The sequence below is a fragment of the Calliopsis andreniformis genome, chromosome 4, assembly GCF_051401765.1.
Source record: "Calliopsis andreniformis isolate RMS-2024a chromosome 4, iyCalAndr_principal, whole genome shotgun sequence".
Taxonomy (NCBI): Eukaryota; Metazoa; Arthropoda; class Insecta; order Hymenoptera; family Andrenidae; genus Calliopsis; species Calliopsis andreniformis.
In genome coordinates this window covers 6658632-6677805 of record NC_135065.1, presented here as the reverse complement: position 1 = coordinate 6677805, position 19174 = coordinate 6658632, and the positions used below count along the sequence as shown (strand labels likewise).

General features: G+C 37.3%; 1 protein-coding gene across 2 annotated transcripts in view; it reads right to left on the bottom strand.

Moving 5' to 3' along the window:
- The window catches only part of LOC143178153 (cysteine-rich secretory protein 3), a 79708-nt gene that overhangs the window by 38243 nt on the left and 22291 nt on the right, over window positions 1-19174 (bottom strand). For both annotated transcript variants that reach the window (XM_076376657.1, XM_076376656.1), the window contains one exon: window positions 13100-13152. The gene's annotated coding sequence lies outside the window, so the exon portion shown is untranslated. The remainder of the gene's footprint in view (window positions 1-13099; window positions 13153-19174) is intronic.

The window sequence follows — 19174 nt, the reverse complement described above, 5'->3', positions numbered from 1 at the left end:
GCGATTCAAAATACGGTACAGTTCCTGTTCGAAGGATTTATGCGTTGCCGCCAACTGTACACTAAATCCTGTCTTCCTCATTTAATCTTTCCGCTATTACAGTCGCAAGCGGAAAAGATCAGTATTATTTGAAATTGTTTAGCGTTCAATTTATGCAAAATTAAATTCTGGTAAAACTATAAGCCTCTATTTTTAATCATTTGAAATAGTTATATAAATAATCTGAGGCATTTGTATGCTCTGAAAAAGCTCAACTACTAATGATAGAAGAAATTTAAAAAAATGTTCTTGCATAGTATAATTTTACCAAAAATTGTTAAGTGATTCTAAAATTTTGGTTGACGCTGCATATTTTTGTCAATTACTTTTAGTTTAATTAGTAATTTCCTTTAATCCTGTCTGCGCAGAAAGGTAAAATTTCCCGCCAATACCAGTTATCCAACAGCAATAATTTTCCTCTTAATTTAAGCTCTGATATAAATTTGTTTTCGGCATGTCGCTATCAATTGCGTCATAAATGTCCATGTGGTGGTTTAAATTCCCAAATGATCGCGAATATGTGATTGAGGCATAAAAATAATTGAACTTTCAAAGTGTAATCATGTTTTACGATTCTGCACCCTAACGAGTTTCATAATATGGTTGGTGGTTAAAATTCAAGCTTCTTCAGGTGTGAAAGGCTGATCCTATGGTTGACAATAGTTCTTCAAGACGTTTCTTTTTGGAAAAATATTATGGAATATAAAAAATGTGTAATGAGAATTACAAAAGAATATTTTCGAAGAAATATAAAATTCGATTTTTACAAGGATCAAAGAATAGAAAAATTACTCGTTTTATAATTTGAAATTTGAAAGTAAATAAAAAAGACCGATTAAGAGATAATTTGCAATAATATAGTTCACTTATTATACGATACTCAAGATACTTGTTTAATGGATATTCACAGTTCTAAAAATTTTATCGAACATAAATAAAATGGAAAACTAAATGAGAAACATGTCAAAGAATAGTAGCACTCTATCGACACAATTGCAAGTTAGTAATCAACTGCGTTCCCAATTCGCGACATTGGTAGAAGAGCTTATTTTTGTGCTTGACATATTTTGTCCCATTGAGGTGGCACGAAATAGCCAAGAATTTTCATTGACAATCGATTCATATTCAGTCATCATGAATGTATAGACTTTTTTAAAATGCATTGACGCAGATTATTCTTCATCAAAATAATTTTTAGTAATTTTTAAAAAATCATTTTTTCATAAATTTATATTGCACGCATTATAAAAGCTTCCTGAAACCTTTAAAGTACATAAAATGAAACAGTACTATTATTAAAAAAATACAGTTTCAAATTAATCAGAAAACATTTTATTTTTATCATAACTAATTCTTATACTTTATTTTATTTTGAGTACACCTTTATCTTTCAACAAAAATCACTTCACGAATATACGATCTGTAAAACTATTTAAATCATATTTTTAAAACTGAATTGTCCCAAATCGAGAATTCCTACTGAAAAATTTGACATAATGCATTCGAATATTCGGTAATACCCCGAGAAATATCAACTTCCACAAGATTGTGCTCTAAATACATCAAGGCACCTCTCAGGAACGCGAGTACTCTGAGAAACATCCCTTTGTTATGTAGACACGCACGTCTGTCTTGCTGCATTGAAACAAGCCCTAGCAGATTGTTACTCAGCATAATAATAATGCTGCTCCACAGAGAAGGAAGGAAACTTTAAATCACATCGAAGAAACAATAAATCCGAAAGTTGAAGGAGTGCCTTCTTTCACGGACGACGAGGTTTCCAGGCAATTTTGATAAGTTTAAGGTGAAGTATGGATACGTCCGCCAGCATAATAATAGCGAAACCCAAATTCCCCGAGGGGAACTTTAAATCGTAACAGGGAAGCAACAAATTTCGACCCGCAGGAACATTCTTCTTTTAGAAGTGACGATAAAGTTGCCGTGTAATCCTGGTAATTCGAGAATAAGTTATGGACACTGTACTGTGGTATAATAATATCCACAAGAGAACAGAGGTATCAAAAATTGCCATTAGAAAGGCAGAAATTAAAATACAAGGAATTTGTATTCCTTTGGAAACAGTAATAAAATCAACTCGGAAAAGTTCTTTAAAATATTGGCATTTAAAATTCATAACAAATTTGTTTTACGAATTTTTCTAGGCGAAAATACGAAGCTAAAGTATTGAAGAATAAAAATGGAAAAAGGGGGTAGCTGCAGGAGTATGATCGTGCTTTAGAGAGGACGATAAAGTTGAGTGGTAATTTTGATAAATCGAAGGTGAATTATGAACACGGCGTTGGAGCAGCAACTTCCTTGATCCTTTTTTTCTATCCAACATTATCTGTCTTCTCGTTTATTCACGATGATTCATTTTCTGATTCATTGAGAACGCTGACAACATAAATTTCCTCGGTGATCGAGTCTTTTATATAGCCAAGGATGCTTATATTTTAGAGAAACGATTCTTTGTTAGGAGTTCAATTTAAAAATTTCAGCAAATAATTCCATGTATGTTCAGAAAACTTGAAGAAGAACTACATTAAATTATAAAAGACAGTCATTAGTTTATGTTGCATTAACAAATTGACTATCTTATGAAACTACTTTCAAAGATTCGATTTCGATCGACTACTAACTTTATTTAGAAACTTGTTTTGTTTTATTGCCTCCAGAAGTTACAAACACTCCTCTGCTGCTAGTATTTCCTCATTAATTAACCCCCACGAAATCGCAGAGGAGGAATCCTTTCTGAGTTAGCTCTTACTCCCACAAGGACACCAAAGGATTCAACTTTGCATGTCTGACCCACGTCTCAAGAGTCCTCTTCCTCTATTCTCTTAGAACTTCATTCTTACGATTCTTTTTACTAGCCCTTAGTCCTGTTCTAGTTCTTTTATCGAGGTTATCCCTCACTCTCAATGGAAAAAGGTAACCTCGATTACGTCACAGCAAACAATAGATAACCCGAAACAAAATTTCATCCTGTCCGCTGTTGAATCGTGGTTAAATAAAGCTCACGTGGAAAACACGTTTTTCCAGTTTGTTCGTCAATTTATCGAAAAATATCGACGCTCGACATAACGAGTCAAAGCGTGATTTCAACGAACACATAGACGACACTCTGTGCTCTCTGAATCCTGCATATTTTATCAGCTAAAAATTGGTACGTCCCACTGTCCGCGAAAAAACTGTGCTTTCTCTATGCTTTCGAAATAACAGCTCGCTCAATAAATACGTAATCGTTACGGGCTGTAGACACGCGAGACAATGAGAAAGACTCAAGCCTGTTCCTGTATATTTAACGATTTATGGAGACACGAAATATTCCCTGTGATAAAGTTACTCTGGCGTATACACAAGAGGCAGTGATAGAAGTGATAGAATTAAGTATCTTATCGTACTTAAACTACTTGCATGTACATAGTATTAAACTTGTCATAAGTGGTACTCAAATTGTGAGAATAAGAAAGATACTCTAATCTAAAAGCATTCTATAACAAATTTCACATGTAATTTATATTTTATGGTGCTTAAAAGTTTATGTTTCCCTCGTTATTTACAAATTTCTCAATCTCATCTTTAAACATAGCTTCTGGAATGCTATTTTTATTTGGACATAATACAAGCTTTTTATTGCTGTTATTTTTGAAGCTTTCATTATAACTCAATTATCTCTGAAAATATACGACAGATTATATTGATCAAGATACAGTCTTTTTACCCATCGTTCAGTTTTATAATTGAAAAATTTTTATATGATTGAATAAATGTAGATAATTTTTGCAACAGCGTGTATTTGAATGTTACTGCATAATTTCAATATACCTCCTGCTCGTGATATCCCTGCTTCCAAAAATGCTTCTTTATAAATATTTCATAACACACCGCTGTGATAATGAAAAGAAATACAGTGTTCCGTCGAACGAAGATCACGGGAGATCCTGTTTGACGATCTTCGATCCATGGGCAAACTGCATTTCCTTTCGTCATCACTGCAACGTGTTATGAAATATTTATGAAGCAGTATTTTTTTAACCAAGAAAGATAATACACAGGCAAAATGTACAGAAGTCAAGTCATATTTTCAAACTAATACATGTACAAAAATGAAAATTAAGTTGTATACATTATACAGGGTGAATCACTTGAAACTTCTTTTATAAGATTTTCTTCAAAAATAATAGCAGATATCTTTCTAATTCTCAGGATTTGTATCTTATTGTTGAGGTGTTTGTTTCTAACATCAAAGTACAAAGTGTATGATTTAGAATATTTCAAACTTTAACATTGCTCTCGTATGAAATTTAGAAAATGTGATTCATCAAGTTCTTCCCTTGTGGTCTTCATATGCAAATATTAAAGCACCCAATTAAATAGACTCTCACCAAAAATTCTCCTTCGCTTCTATTAAAACTTCTTGCTTTCGTTACTCCCACACATGCAATGCAACAAACGATGTCCATCAACAAATATCAGGGTTCCACGATATTTGAAGCATATAAAATAAATCCTGTTAAAATAAAATGAAACAAAATAAATCATGAATGCATGCTGAACTTGATCCCATCCCAATCGAAGTGGAATCGTCGTTTACAGCTCCTTCTCTAGATCCTCGACGCCCCTCGTAAATCGATCCCATGAGGCGATCGTAATTTCACGGAGGCGGAACGATCGTTCGCGTTTCGACGAGCAAACATCGCGAAAGAGAGGACATTTCTCGGCGGGACGACAACGCGATGTGGAATCGACAAAAACGCATTTGCATTCGAGGCCTGTGTTTAAACTATTCCCCCCCATCGCGAGCTTTACCTTTTTCCTCCGTCCACCCTCTACCACTCCCCTGATCCCCAACCGTGGCGTTTATATGGAAATTCCGTGAACGATAAAGCTCACAAAGGTTTGAGCCGGAATTAAATATCGCAGACGTGAAACACGTTTCAAAGCTCAGCGTGGGAACGTTCGACCTTTACCGATGTTAAATGAAAATATTTCAGCTAGGAATGTTCCTTTTTTTATTTCGGCTTTTGATGTTCTGGTTGAATTTTGCACGCGTTATTTTATTACGAGCGTCATCGTCTGCTGGGTGCTGAGTGTGAGCACTGCTTGTAACTGTTCTGCGGAAACTACTCGTAAGTATTTTCAGGCAACTAGGAAGTTACTTCAAAGGGAATAATTATTGGATGCGCTTTGAGTTTGCGAGTGAATTTAGTTTTCTAGGGTAATTTGAGCAGGAAATGGAGAGGGTAAAGGGTTGCAACTTTATCGACAGTCAAAATGATATGAAATGTATGACTTTGGAGAGTAGAATGTTTTAAACGTAATTATGGAATGTACTTTGGAGTTCAGAAAGAATAGCTTTCTAATATAATTTGGATGTAAAATAAACAGCCTAAGGTGTTATTAAGTAAAACATGTATCAAAATATACAATAAGTTTCAAAATTAACTAATTTTTGGGTTACAGGTAGACCAACCTCTGAATCACTAAAGCTAAATCTACACTACATGTATATAACAAAATTACACAATTTTTAAGAAAACAGAAAACAGAAATCTTATACATGTCTCTTCTCTATTTTCTAAAAAATTATATAACAAAGCTGTATATAAAAAATATAGTGTAGACCCAGCTTTAGACAACAAAAGACTCAAGCAATCCCCGCATACATCCAAATAACTAACCTCAGCTTCCCAGTTCCACAGCAAAAAGACCTCCAAACCTGCATCCCCTAATTTCACACCAAATACCCCGAAGGGACTGTCCCAGCATCCTCCCTGTAACGATAAACAACGCAAAACACCCGAACGCTATCAAACAGAGCGAATGAACAGGCAAAGGAGTTGCCTAGGGACCGCAACGCAATGTACCCCAGGATTCTTGCTCCTTCGAGACGTTCCACAGAAACGAAGCAGGAATGAACGGGGATTCCGCAGTGAGGAGCATTCCTCGGAGGCAGCGCTGGAACAAGGGGGCCCTGATTCATGGAAATCCGTCTGCAGGCGTGGCCGTTAATTAAATTCACAAATTCCCGTCGTTGTATCGCCGTTTGTTCCCGCGGACACGGCGTGCTCGCGGAAGACGAGCCACCGCTGAATCTGCATACTGTTTTTCATACGAAACAGTCACGTTCCTCTGCGAAACTATTATCACCGAGACAGTACGTCCGTCCCACCCCCGCGGCGTTGCGACGTGTACCAGCGCAATTTGCCATTCAACCTGGGGCCACTGTTTGCCGAATAGTTCGCCGAATACAGCTGCGCCCGCAGCCTGATTGGGTGCATGTGCAATTCAGCGCCGAAGACGCGACGGGAACGTTCCCACCTGGAATTCCAGCTCCTTTCGACCGAGATAAAGAGGGAGCTCGCTTGGGAAACTTTCGCGAGATTAAAGCTCGAGGGAGCGACGATTGGCGAATCGCGAAAGGCGCTTATGCGACTTTGAAAGAGGGTGGAGTGGCTAGGTGCGTGGCAGTCAACGAGGTGTTTGTATGGAGTCTTGTTGAGTGGGATTAATTGACGCTGCTTGTGAAGATCTGGAGTTCTTGGGTGTACGGATCTGGGGAGTTTATTGGGCGGAAGGATTCGTTGCGTGGAAGATGGCAAAGTGTGTGAAGTTGGGTAACCTGTTGTATGAGTTAATGAAGAAAGTTGTTGTTGTGGTGGTAAGGTATGTTTGGGTGGAAGAGAATTGTTGCGTCGAGAGTCTTTGCTGACACTGATGACAAGGAGGTTGCTAAGTATAGTTGAGTGCAGATATAAGGGGTGCTTGGAAGGAAGGTTGAGTGTGTTTCATGTTATGAATTATGATTGTGAAAGAGTGCTGTTGTTGTATCAGTTACATACATTAACAAACAGACAATTCTTTGCCTTGGAGAAATAAATTAATTATGGATCCCAGAGCTAGAGTGTATTAAGTCCCCTAATTTTCTAATAAGAAATTAATAAAAATAAGAATATTCCACGAAGTTAAATCACTTGACAACAAAAATCAACATAAACGATCCTACCAACTTCTTTCTTTCCAATATCGTTAGAGATATGTTGGATTCCCTGGTGAGGAACACCAAAGACCGACTATACTTTACAATATAATATATTTTATTCAGAACTACACATTAAGCTAATTGATGTAACGACGCATAGTAAGAGCAACTATAGTACACGATTATAGTATGCATGAGCGTAAGAGTCAAAGTAAAAAGAATTAGAGTCCAGAATAATACCCAAGGATGAACCTCTCATACAGACTACTGAGGACAGTGAAAAGAACATGACCAGAGTCCTTAGATAACCATGAGTAAGCTTGACAAATATCTCTTTTGACATAGAAAGTGAAAACAGGAGCGACTGGCTCATCGATGACGCAGAGCTACCAGAAGTTTATCACCAACAGATACCTACTAACTGTACCTCCAGCTTTTAACAGCAGGCCATTCACTTCATCCCCCCCAGCAAGTTAACAATTCTACATTGTCAACAACCCTCGAGAGTAATTCCTAAGACCTTAGCACGCGTATCTCGCAACGCCAATGTCCCTCTCCTCTTCTACCATCTCTCCCTGCTGCGTTAGGAGACCGTAATGCCTCACCCCATTTACGGCGGCGCTGTGGCGAGCCTTCGGGATTCGAGGGTTGTATATGGGGCTTACGGGGCCTCTGTTCAACAGCGGTTTCACGTGCGTGCACCGAGGAACATCATTTAGCTGGAACACTCGGTCGCGGCGAAACTTCTCCCGCGCCTTAAGTTTCCCTGGCGTTTTAACCCAGATGAAATGCGATCTAATAAGTCGGGGGAGGACGGGGAATTCGCGTGCCTCCCGCTGAACATTCGAATTTATACAAGAGCCAGCTTGGCTGGCCGTGATTTCTGCGCTTAAAGCCTCCCAACCTCGAGGCTCTTGTTTGCGCGCGCTTTAAGCCGCTAATGTACATTCTTGATGATAACAGAGGCATTAAATATTACTTTCGCAGGTTCTGCTATTCTTCAATGTACTGCTGTGAATTTTGCTCAGGCGGCCTCAATGAAACAGGGGTTGAAACATTGGGGAATTTTTGTTTTTAGGTCGCGAGGGTCTTTGACGAATTTTCAATTGCTAAGTTTGTGTGAATGGACTTTATGTTTATGTAAAGTTGCGTCTGTGGAGGTGTGGAAACTGAATAGAAATTTGTTTCGCTTTCTGAATGTTATAATAGGTAGTCTATTTCGGATGTATTGTATGTTTTTACGTATGTATATTCTGGACTTTCTGCTATCGATTTATGAGGTTTGCTTGTACTGTCTTATGTTCCATTAGAGAAATGAATTTTATGGAAATTGCATTGAAGTTATAGCGAATTCTAGGTATCTTAATAAGATTTCTGATTCTGAATACTAACAGGAAAATTCATAAACAGTGTTCACAAAAATTTCAAAGCAACATAATCTTGCAATGCCTTTTTTTTAGATCCTCAAGATTTTCCTAAAAAAATATTCCAACTTTTACTTTTAATTAAGTATACTTACATTACTGCAGCAGAATATTTATAGTGATATATTTGTTTACCAGCAAATATGCAGAACTATGTTTGTTTTGAAGTAATAATATGCTTTAAACTTTTGAACAGCAGTACGCACGCATCTCGTTAATTAATGCATTCATATATGAACAATAACGTCATCAACATAATTGTAGTTAACATTCATTTGCAAGACTATAGATATTATTATAAACACTTCTCTCAAATATTACTAAATTCGAAAAAGACACAGGCGAATTTTCTAAATTAAATTTTCTAGACACTCTTTTGATTGAATAAACTTAATGCTTCTTAATAAGTCATTTTGATGTGCTTCTACGTGAATTTCAACAAAATCCAATTGCAAGACTACGTGCCACATGTCTAACACTGAAATTTACTGAACGTTTTTCAGACACTTATTTGAATAATTTTTCCGCCAACAAGCGTGAGTGTTTAGTATGTCGGTGAGTTATTCGCGAACCTCACGTCGAGATATTTAATTTGCCGTTCTCTTTGTAACGTTCGCTGTTCTTGTTCACAAAATTTGCATACAACGTGCCGTCACGATGCCGGCGTCGCACGTGGGAAATTCAAAGAACGATAGTCGTCTCACGTTTCAGACGCGCATGTAAAACTCGTGTTTTTCAATCTTCTTCGCCATATGTAAAACTCGGCCATCTTTTTCAATCCTTTTTCCAAGTTTAACTGCACTTCATGATGGGAAAAAGTGGCGAGGTACAGTTTACAATTAAAATATACTAAATGGAGATGAAATTTAGTATCCGCGGAGAAAGATAAATTTGAGGTAAATGGTATAGCAAACAAGAAATCCACTCAAAGTAAAAAGGTCTTGCATTTAAATTCACATAAAAGCTTAAAGTAGTAAAAATGTACTGATAATCGGTTTAACGATGTGAAATATCCTTTATTTGCTAATTAAAATAATTGGCTTCTGATTAATTTCAAATTACACGTTAAAAATAAGAGCAAGGAAGAATGGAATTAACTATAATCAACGAGAAATGACAGTAACATCTAGAACACAATAACTTGAAACTTTTATAGATTAATTCCTTTCTGTGCACTACATTGGAGGGAAAGAGTAATAATAGAAAAACGATTTATTATATAGGTTCTAGGATTTTAAATATCCTTGAAAGTTGTAATATAACTATAATAAAATTAAAAATTGAAAATAAAATCATCCAAAGATAATGTCGTCAAGTTTCACATTATCATAGAATTTCAAACTTTCAATACCATTTAGAGCCAATTAATCTGTAAACTTCAATTTTTAAGAACACCACAATTGGATTCTCCTTTTCAATTCCTCTCAACATTAAATCAAACTCGCGCATTCCCTTCAACAAATCATCCACAGAACCCCTTAAACTCATCCCACCATACCCAGAAACAAACACATGATTTTCCCATTACTCCACAGCCCATCAAACAGTAAGCGAAATCAGACCACGTAAGTCAGACATGAAAGGTAGAATCGTCGAATCAAAGTAGAATCAAATATCGGAACACTCCAGCCAGAACGCTCGAAAACGCCACGCTCTCGCGACAGGAAGTTCGCGAACAATGCGACCCGCATTGAGCGAGGGTGATGAAGCTAAAAGCCGACGCGTTATGTCAACACTGCACCGAACTAGAAAGTTTAAAGTTCTAACGAACGCGAGAGCAAACTCGCGACTGTATCAGCCGAAACGACGATAAACAGTCGTCGATACAGTTACAGTCTGCGATGGGATTCCAGGGCGCGGTGACAGGAAAGGGGAAAGGGAAAAAAGGGAGCGAAGGGAACAGAAAACGAACATCTTCGCCAGGTTTCTGTGCGGCAGCATCGATTGCGAAAGTTGCCTGGAAACTACTTAAAAGTTTCCCCGCGGTACTCTTTTACTCGACTCAACTCGTTTACAGTTACACCCTGCCCACGGGCCCACACAATTACATGGTCGCGTCGTCGACCTTACACGATCGAGAGGACTTCTTCCTGCACCCCCTGGGAATCCTCGAGACACGGATTACGACGCGCCTCGAATCCTTTTCTCGTTAGTAGGGACTTAAACCACCTGGAACAGGACTGAGCTGCGTCCGCGAAATAAAACGCTAATGAAACGGCAATTAAATGTCTCCCTGGGAGTTGGGACGAGAAACAACACGGGAGAAGACGTTCTTTGTAGAATATAATGGGAATGAGAGGTGTGAAATGTGAGAAGAACGAGATGGAAGGGTACGTGTAACGGTTGAAGAGCTGAAGTGGAGTCTTTGAAGACGTTTCTGAAGTATCAGGGCTTTTTGTGGTTTTAATCTTGACCGAGGTGGAGGGGTCATGACACCATTCATCATTCTGATCTTCACTAGGAAAGTGCACTTGAGAGTTCGCTATTCACGCTATCAGCTGGATCTGGAGAATATGAGCTTAAGGGGCGATGCTGTATGAAATTTTGAGGAACTTAATTCCCTTTCTAGGCTTTTAACAGTATGCTCCTGAGGAATGTTCATACGAAGATTTCGTTGAATGGTTTAATACTGTTGTATTTTTAAAGAATTTTGCTTTATATAAATAAATGCCTTGAAGGATGAAAATGATGAATCTTTGGCAGGTAGTGCAACGTGTGTAACTGAATTACGTTGATTGTATCTGACGATTTTAAAATTGATAACTCAACACTTAGGAAATTTGGAAATTTAAAAATTCAAAAATTTGAAAATGTGAGAATTTACAAAATTTTAAATTTGAAAATATGAAAGTTTGAGAATTTAAATATTTTTAAATTTAAAAATATGAATATTTGAGAATTTAAAAATTCAAATTGACACATAACGTGAATCCCATTTATAACTCGTTGCTCTAAAACAAGGACTTAAACATCTAAAACAACATGGCACTCAAAGTGTTAATTAAGCCTACGCCCTCCACGTGCTCTAACAAAAGCCACTGTACCTCTCAAACTCACGCCTTCCATCAACTCCTAATATTCCTTCAAAGCATCTACTGAATCACAGAAGATGAAGCGAATCCAGCAAAGCAAAACTCTTCCCTCTGTAGTCAACTGAAAGCCACAAACCACGCAAGAAGCGCCCTGAATCGCGATTAACCGTCAAAGAACGAGGTACGACGTTCACCTGTCGAAGGCTCGCCAGGCAACAAGGTCAAAGGCTGGGGCTAAGCTACGGAACACCTCGGTGGGTTTCCGCCCTTTGGCGCGAGGAATTCACTTGGAATGGATAAAATCTCTTGTAAAATCCCGGTGCAGGCGTGTCCCAAGGCATGCATACATGTATGAAAGCGGTCGGGGGCTGCGAGGGCGTGCTCTCGCGAGCAGCCAGAATAAGAGCGTGGCTCTGGTCGTGTGACCGACGAGATACCGCTTCAAATTGCTCGCGCGCCGCATCTCAAACGAGCCTGCGGCTCCGCGAATCTCCGGGGGATAAACGTTTTCATTTCCTTCATTCCTGCGAAAACGTATCCAGCTGAGGGATCTCGCGGGTGGCCCGCTGCGTCAAGAATTTTAGGGGGAATTTTTCAAACCCCTCTACGACCGACCAAATGATATCTTGCGTCTCTTTGGGGTTTCGCAGTTCTGCATTACGACTGGCTCAAGCGGAATTTTTGATACTGAGCGTTTGGATACTGGGTAAGAGTTGCAAATGTGGGAACGGATTTTCAAATCTGTTATTTGGGAGACCGAGTATTGAGTTCTTAATCTACTGAATAATTTTGTGGAGGATATTTGTACCCATTTCTGTGCATCTACCTAATTCTGTGTCTCGAGATTAAAATTATTCATATAAAAAGGAATTTTTATGTACAGAGTGTTTTATAATATGTGAGACCCACTTATGGACTTGATTCTATGCGTAAAAATAATGAAAACAGTTATATAAATACATGCTCTATCTGTTTTCTCTGGAATTCACTATTGACGAGGTAATCAAAACTGTCACCGTAGTATTTTATCTGAGAAACTTGTACCCTCTACTCGCTGATTTCGAGGACTCTGTTAGCAATCTTAGAGAATGTTATGCCATTAAAATTATTCAAGTAACTAGAATTCCAGCTGAGTTCCATCAACTTGACTAATCAGAACAAGACATAAAGATACACACTTCAGAAGTCAATTCCTAGAATTAGTTCAAACTCTTGGTTCATATTATAAAAAATAAAATTCAGGAAATTTAAAATACTACTTAGCAAGCCGATAGAGAACATATATTGTAACATCATAGAGATTTACTACTAATTCGTTCAGGTAACTTTCTAACAAAAACCAAAATACATCTCAGAGAAGAATAGCAGAGGTACCAGATTTGGCAATCGTTCCAGAAACGATCCATTCCAACAGAAGTGAAGCATATGGACTGCTTTAACCTCTCGTGTATTTTACGAATTCATGGCACCGATTCTCTTTATTAACAAGTAAACAGAGCGATAAACAATTCTCACGACCGCGTAAAATGTTCTCGATTAACGAGCGTGCGAGAATTCGAAGCAGCTAAATCCTCCATGCCTCGAAAAGAGAAAAGTCTAAAAGAAGGAACGAGACTCACCGTGAATCGGCTGGCCAATTCGTTTCTCGTTACAGCTTCACCCAGGAGGCAGGCTGGAACAAAAGAAACAGAAGGCGTTGATCGAACAGCTGAACATTTTGGATAATTTAAAAGCCCTGTACATTCAGCGCGCTGTCATCGGCGTTAATTAAATTCACAGAATTTCGGTCGAGCTAATGAAGGCAAATGGTATTAATTGCTTTGTGGCGCGCGCATCCTCGCGGTGACGTCCACGAGGCAGCCTGTAAACACATGTATTATGGGACGGTGTTCGGGAATTCAACGTGCCGCGGCAACTTGCTGTAATTAATTAGCGGAGCAATTATAACGGCTGATGAAGCCGCGCGAACGAATCCCCGAGATGGCACGGCGCGACGTGTCGAATTGAATAGTCGTGATTTCGGTACTAATAAAGATGCAAGCCCGCGAGGACGAATCTGTGTCTAACAGTTACGACGGTAGTACGTAACGAGATGTAATTTCTGCCACTTTGATTAACATGCTGTGTGGGTGGTTCTGTCAAGTTGCGTACTGGGAGTTTCGTTTCGTATGATGTTAGCTTTAAATAATTACTATATTGTTTCGAGATTCCTTTCTTTATTCTAATGAGTTTTATCAGGAATAGTTGTTGAAACAGGTGGTGCGAAATTATGCCTGTGGTCATAAATGTGCAAATTAGATTGTCAGTGTTAAATAACTGACGTGGTAAAGTGTTAAATATGTTTCATATAAGGTGTTACTAATTAATAATATACGTTTTCAGTGCTATTAGGGATGGATAGGAGTTCAAATAAAATATAAAATATTGTATAACATAATGATCAATTTAGTTTGGGTTGAAGTAATAATTTCTTGGAATTATTGTGTGAGTATAGCAAATTGAATGAATCAAAGAATTTTATAATCTTACATAATTATTTTAAATTATCTATTCTTCTCTCTCTACCTTATGGTTATAGAGAAAGAAGCATAGAAGAAACAGTGACACTATTCATCTCATTCATTGTAAACTTCAATTACTACTGAAAAACGAAAGGAAGACAAACATTATGTCATAGTATATTTTAAGTTCTATTTGAGCTGCCCTTTCACTTTTTATCTAGACATACAAAAATGTGTATAATTATACTTCTTGTGTCCATACATATAAATGTATGCCAAATCCAACAAATCAGAAACTCAGAATAATACCTTAAACTGCAACTATCGTATTATAATGCAAGATTTCGAATACTCCAATCCTCTAATACTTAAAAAACATATTTTTGTCACATTAAGATCATTACATTAAAACCCAGACACCTCCGACTCATTTATCCAAATTACCCGCGAAATGTTCCATGAAGGAAACAAAATTTTCAACCCAGAATCTCGTCTTACATTTCACTGCGAATTATATTAATTCTCGATTCCCAAGCATTATGGGCGCGCATTTTCACCAGCTTATCGCCACCCACGAAGAAAAAGAAGCAGGAAGCGCAGAAGGTGTGAAGGAACCTATCTACGGCTTAATTAGAAGCATTAATATGGATAAACTCGGACTCCGAGCTGGGAGGATTTGCATGCTGGCCGACTGCTGGTGAAGACACCTTTGGATTTCCACCCATTTTCCCTTCCTTTTCGACAAGACCCGGATTTGCTATAAGACCCCGCGGATTATGGTCCAGGATCCTGGGATTTCTGGGCACGCATATTGCCCGACGACAAGGACATCGGCCCGTAAAAACGTCGAGATCGCCGACAATGGGGCTACCTACTGTGAATACTGTTGTGACCCAAGAGGAAAGGAGGAAGAACCCCATTTTGGGAAATTAATTCAGGTTTTCGTGGGGATTAATCGAGATAATGGATACCTATTATTTCTTATCTCAAGATTAAGGTAATGAAGTAGATGTGTACAATAATTTTATCTTGTTTAGTTTTGCATTCTTATATGAGTACCTAATTTTTCTACATATTCACTTACATTAGTGAATTTTCGAAACATGTCTTAGGTTTTTGTTGAAACGTAATGTTTTGTTGAAAACTCAGTTCCTTCTATTTATAGACTGTATATGAATACTGATTACAGATTGAGATTCCTGTTTTATGAATTTTTTATGAATGAACAATTTTGAAACACTATCAAAATTCTGCAGAAATTATATAATTTTTGAATTCTTGTGGAAATTTGTAGATTAAGTTCAAACAAGCGCAGAATCGCGCTAAATTGCACCGTTTAGAGGTGGCAGCGATCTGTTGCACAACGAAAATCGATCATTTCCGATCACCCGAACGATCGATGCCCACTGGAAGCTGTACAGTTCTATTCAGGTACCAGTGGCGTCTAATTGATCCCGAGAGAATCGGACCAAAGCTACAGACGCATCTAGGCCGCGATGTACGTAGCCAATTAACTAAGTCGCTGAATTGCTCCCATAAATACGTACAAATGGCCCGTCGCGATTGAACGTCAAACGTAAGACAAATGAATGCCTTGACACGAAATGTCTCTATCGTAGTATGTTGAGGCTTCTATTCGAACTACTGTAGAGAGTGGAATTAATTTTGGGAGACTTTGGTGTAATTAATGAAATGTGTGTGTAAGTGAATATGAATAAATTTGGAGTAAATATTAATGAATGAGTAATTCCAAAAAATATCTTAAAAACCCAAATAAGTTTTCTGATTCAAAAATAGTAGATCATTACTTCCCCTTTTATTCTCTGCCAAAATAGAAATACATCCCTTTCACACAGGCTCCATGGTACAAGCGAAGACCAAAGTATCGAAAATATTTTGTCCACCTCGATAGTTCAGGCCAGTAACTAATAAAAAGAACGAAGATAAGGACATGATGAGGACACAGCGATTTCGATAAGCGACTTCGAAAATTGCTATTGATTTCGAGTGGAATCGATATGACACTGAGGGACAGAAAGAGGGTTGCTTCAGATTTATCGAAGGAATTGTCCATCAAGGGGAGCGAGGCGATAACGACGCGTCAACGAGCTTCGAGATAACAACACTTGAAGAAGACTTTCTCTGAACTGCCTAATCATTGGCTGCACTTATCTGACTCCTTCTCTCTTTCTTGTGCTTCTCAGAGGCATCCCGATTCCAGGAGCAAAGGAGAAACTTCAAATGCGACAGCGATTACACTGGTCAATCGAACTGCCTCGCTTCTGATACTTTACATTCACACGAGCTTTCCTTTTGGCTTTGCTAGGAATGGTCTTCGTGCAACGAGGGAACTCGACGTTTCAGTTGCTGTGAATGAAAGAAATCGTTCGGCATGAAAGTTAAAATGAAGCTAACTTTGTGAAGCTTGCAGCTGATGCTGGCGAGGTAAATTAAACTATCAAGGGTGAGTCTGGTTAATTGGAGATTGGAAAGTTAAAGAAATTGATGAGTAAAAGGGATATTTCTCAATATCTTTCGCAAGTGAATGGAGCATTGGGTTGGGTGCAATATTCGTAGTAATTTATTTGCATAATTACAAAATAATGTGAAATAAAATTAATGAGTGAGTCAAAGTAGGATTGAAAAGTCCAGAAGAATTTAAAGTCTTTCATTAAAAATTCAAAAGCCTTAGGGATGAATTTCTTTACTATGTTAAAAGAATTTATATTATTATTGTATGTGTATAAAAAGTATTTGCTGTTTCTTTTTTGTGCAAAACAACAGAAGCTTAAAACTTAATGAAAATAATGTAAGTATACATAGAAGTTAGAAAATATACATTTTGGTTGTGTCTGACCACAGAAAAGCACGTCTGACTACAGACTTTCCTTTTCCCCTGATATCCTCTCACATAAAGAATACTATTAAAGAGTATTTTATTTTGGAAAAAAATTAATTTATAGGTATATTTAAGTATTGATATAGAGGCTACTATTTTCTGCAACAATTTTTCATCTTCCAAATAATTTTTCAAACTCATTAAAAAAAGTGTTTACTCTTTCAGCAGAAATGGCATTGCATGTTGAATAAAAAACACTACTAAACACAAAAGCGTAACTTATACGAAAAAAGAAACTAATTTCACCTTCTAGAATGAATTAATATTAAGATAATATTAATGTTAATTTATTACCACGATTCTCTGAATTTTTTTTACAATATTTCTCGTGGATTCTTGATAGAAAACCTAATATCTGAAAAGCACTCAGAGAAACAGTCACCAAAAAGACGAAGCAATCTCAAAGGAGCTATTCCCGAAAGTTTGTTAACCGCAGACAGATATTGCACCAATCCCAATGGAAAACAGACATTTCTGAATGCTGCTGGAATTCCTTCCGAAAGCCTGTCAGCGCGCGATTTGAATACAAATCCACGCGAAACCCGAGTCAACGAATCGTTTATTAAGGTCCAGCCATCTGTGCAGACCACGCAGAACACTGCAAATCCATTTAACAATTAACTCTGTCTAATTGCTTGGCCTGGTTCCGACAAACTATGTCCCTTTGTACAATTCAGCGAAACGTAGAACCGAAAGAAGACAGAGGAGGTAACATAGTTGCGAAGTGTACGAAACGAAAGCAAAACAGGGTGTCGATTACATGACTCTTTAAGTGGCTCCTTCACCCATTCACCTCGTTTACAGTCGATTTTACTGCGAAGAACGTAAGATGCATTTGAATGCTTGGAACGTGAACCATCGTAATCTTATACATCATCGACTACTCTATTCCTTCGTGAATAGTTTCTGTATCTCCTTTTCTGTTCCTTTCTTTTGTTAGAGAATGCACGAATCACGAAGATAGCATACAATCTGTAGCAGATAACGACAGAGATGAAAATGGTCTGAATAAATGTTAGTAGAACGCAGGGTATTTCCCCAATCCCCTATTCCTTTTGATCTCTTGATATAAATGTAATTAGAATAAATTCACAGTCAGTTAAGAAGGCTGAAAAATGTGTAGAAATTTAACCTGATTTTATTTAAACTTATACTTCGAGTAAAGTAATTATATTATCCAAATATAATAAAAAGTATTGCGCAAATTAATGTGTAAAAAAATGTGACTCTAGGATCAAACATGAAACTTTCAATTAAGTTAAATTCAAAAAATGATCCAGAGCAAAATAAAACATTTTTGAATAACGTTTATGTATAAAATTCACGTAATGCTGTAAGCACGAGAAGCTTATTCGGATGGGAACCAAAGCGATCAATAAATCGAATGTGGAGCAGATACTATACTGGTTTATTAAAAATAATGAACAGAAGAAAAACTGCACCTTCTCTTGAATAGATTTTCAAACACGGTGTTGTACTATGTTTGATAACGTGCATTGAAGAAGAGTTCGACACTGACTTCCCAGGAAAATTGCAAGGCAAATATTGAAGACGTGTATGTTAACAGAGTTGAGTGATGGCAAGCAATTTACTTGTAATATTTTCAGCAAGAAAGATAAAGAGTTCCAGAATGTTAATTTTAAAAAGAGTTTCAAGAGCGTACAGACTATCACATTTTTTGCATAGGGATAATATATTTATATAACATTATTTTGAAAAATATTAATTTTTTAAGACAATTACGATGTTAATAAGAGTAAGCAAAAGTTATTGCTATAATAGAGGAATCTTTATGAAACGTATGGTAATATTATTAAAAGTAACTTTATACAAAATAATATTCACCACATTTTAGCATAACAACAAGTGTGTTAGATTTGATCAATTCTAATAAGCTCAAATTCAGAACAAATTCCATTCTACTGATAAATTTCTACCAAATTACAACAACACTTAATTATTATAATTCTTAGCTAAATCGTTAGAATGACCAAAGCAGCAAAACTACAAAATCGCTCAAATGAAAATTAATTAAAAACTACTTTATCGAATACCATAATAGTTACTGTTCTTTCTAAATAGTAGAGCAATTCTTCGAGTAAGTAAATAATACAAATATAACTATTACAAGATCCCAAATCAAAACGAATAGTTCCATAAGAAACCTCCATGCATCCTCCTAGCAACTGAATGCTTTACTGCGTGCCTCCAGCAACTCTAATGAGATTCAGACGCTTCAAGGATCCGTCAAGAGCATCAACCAGACGCTCACGACCGTGAACAAGAACCTTCAG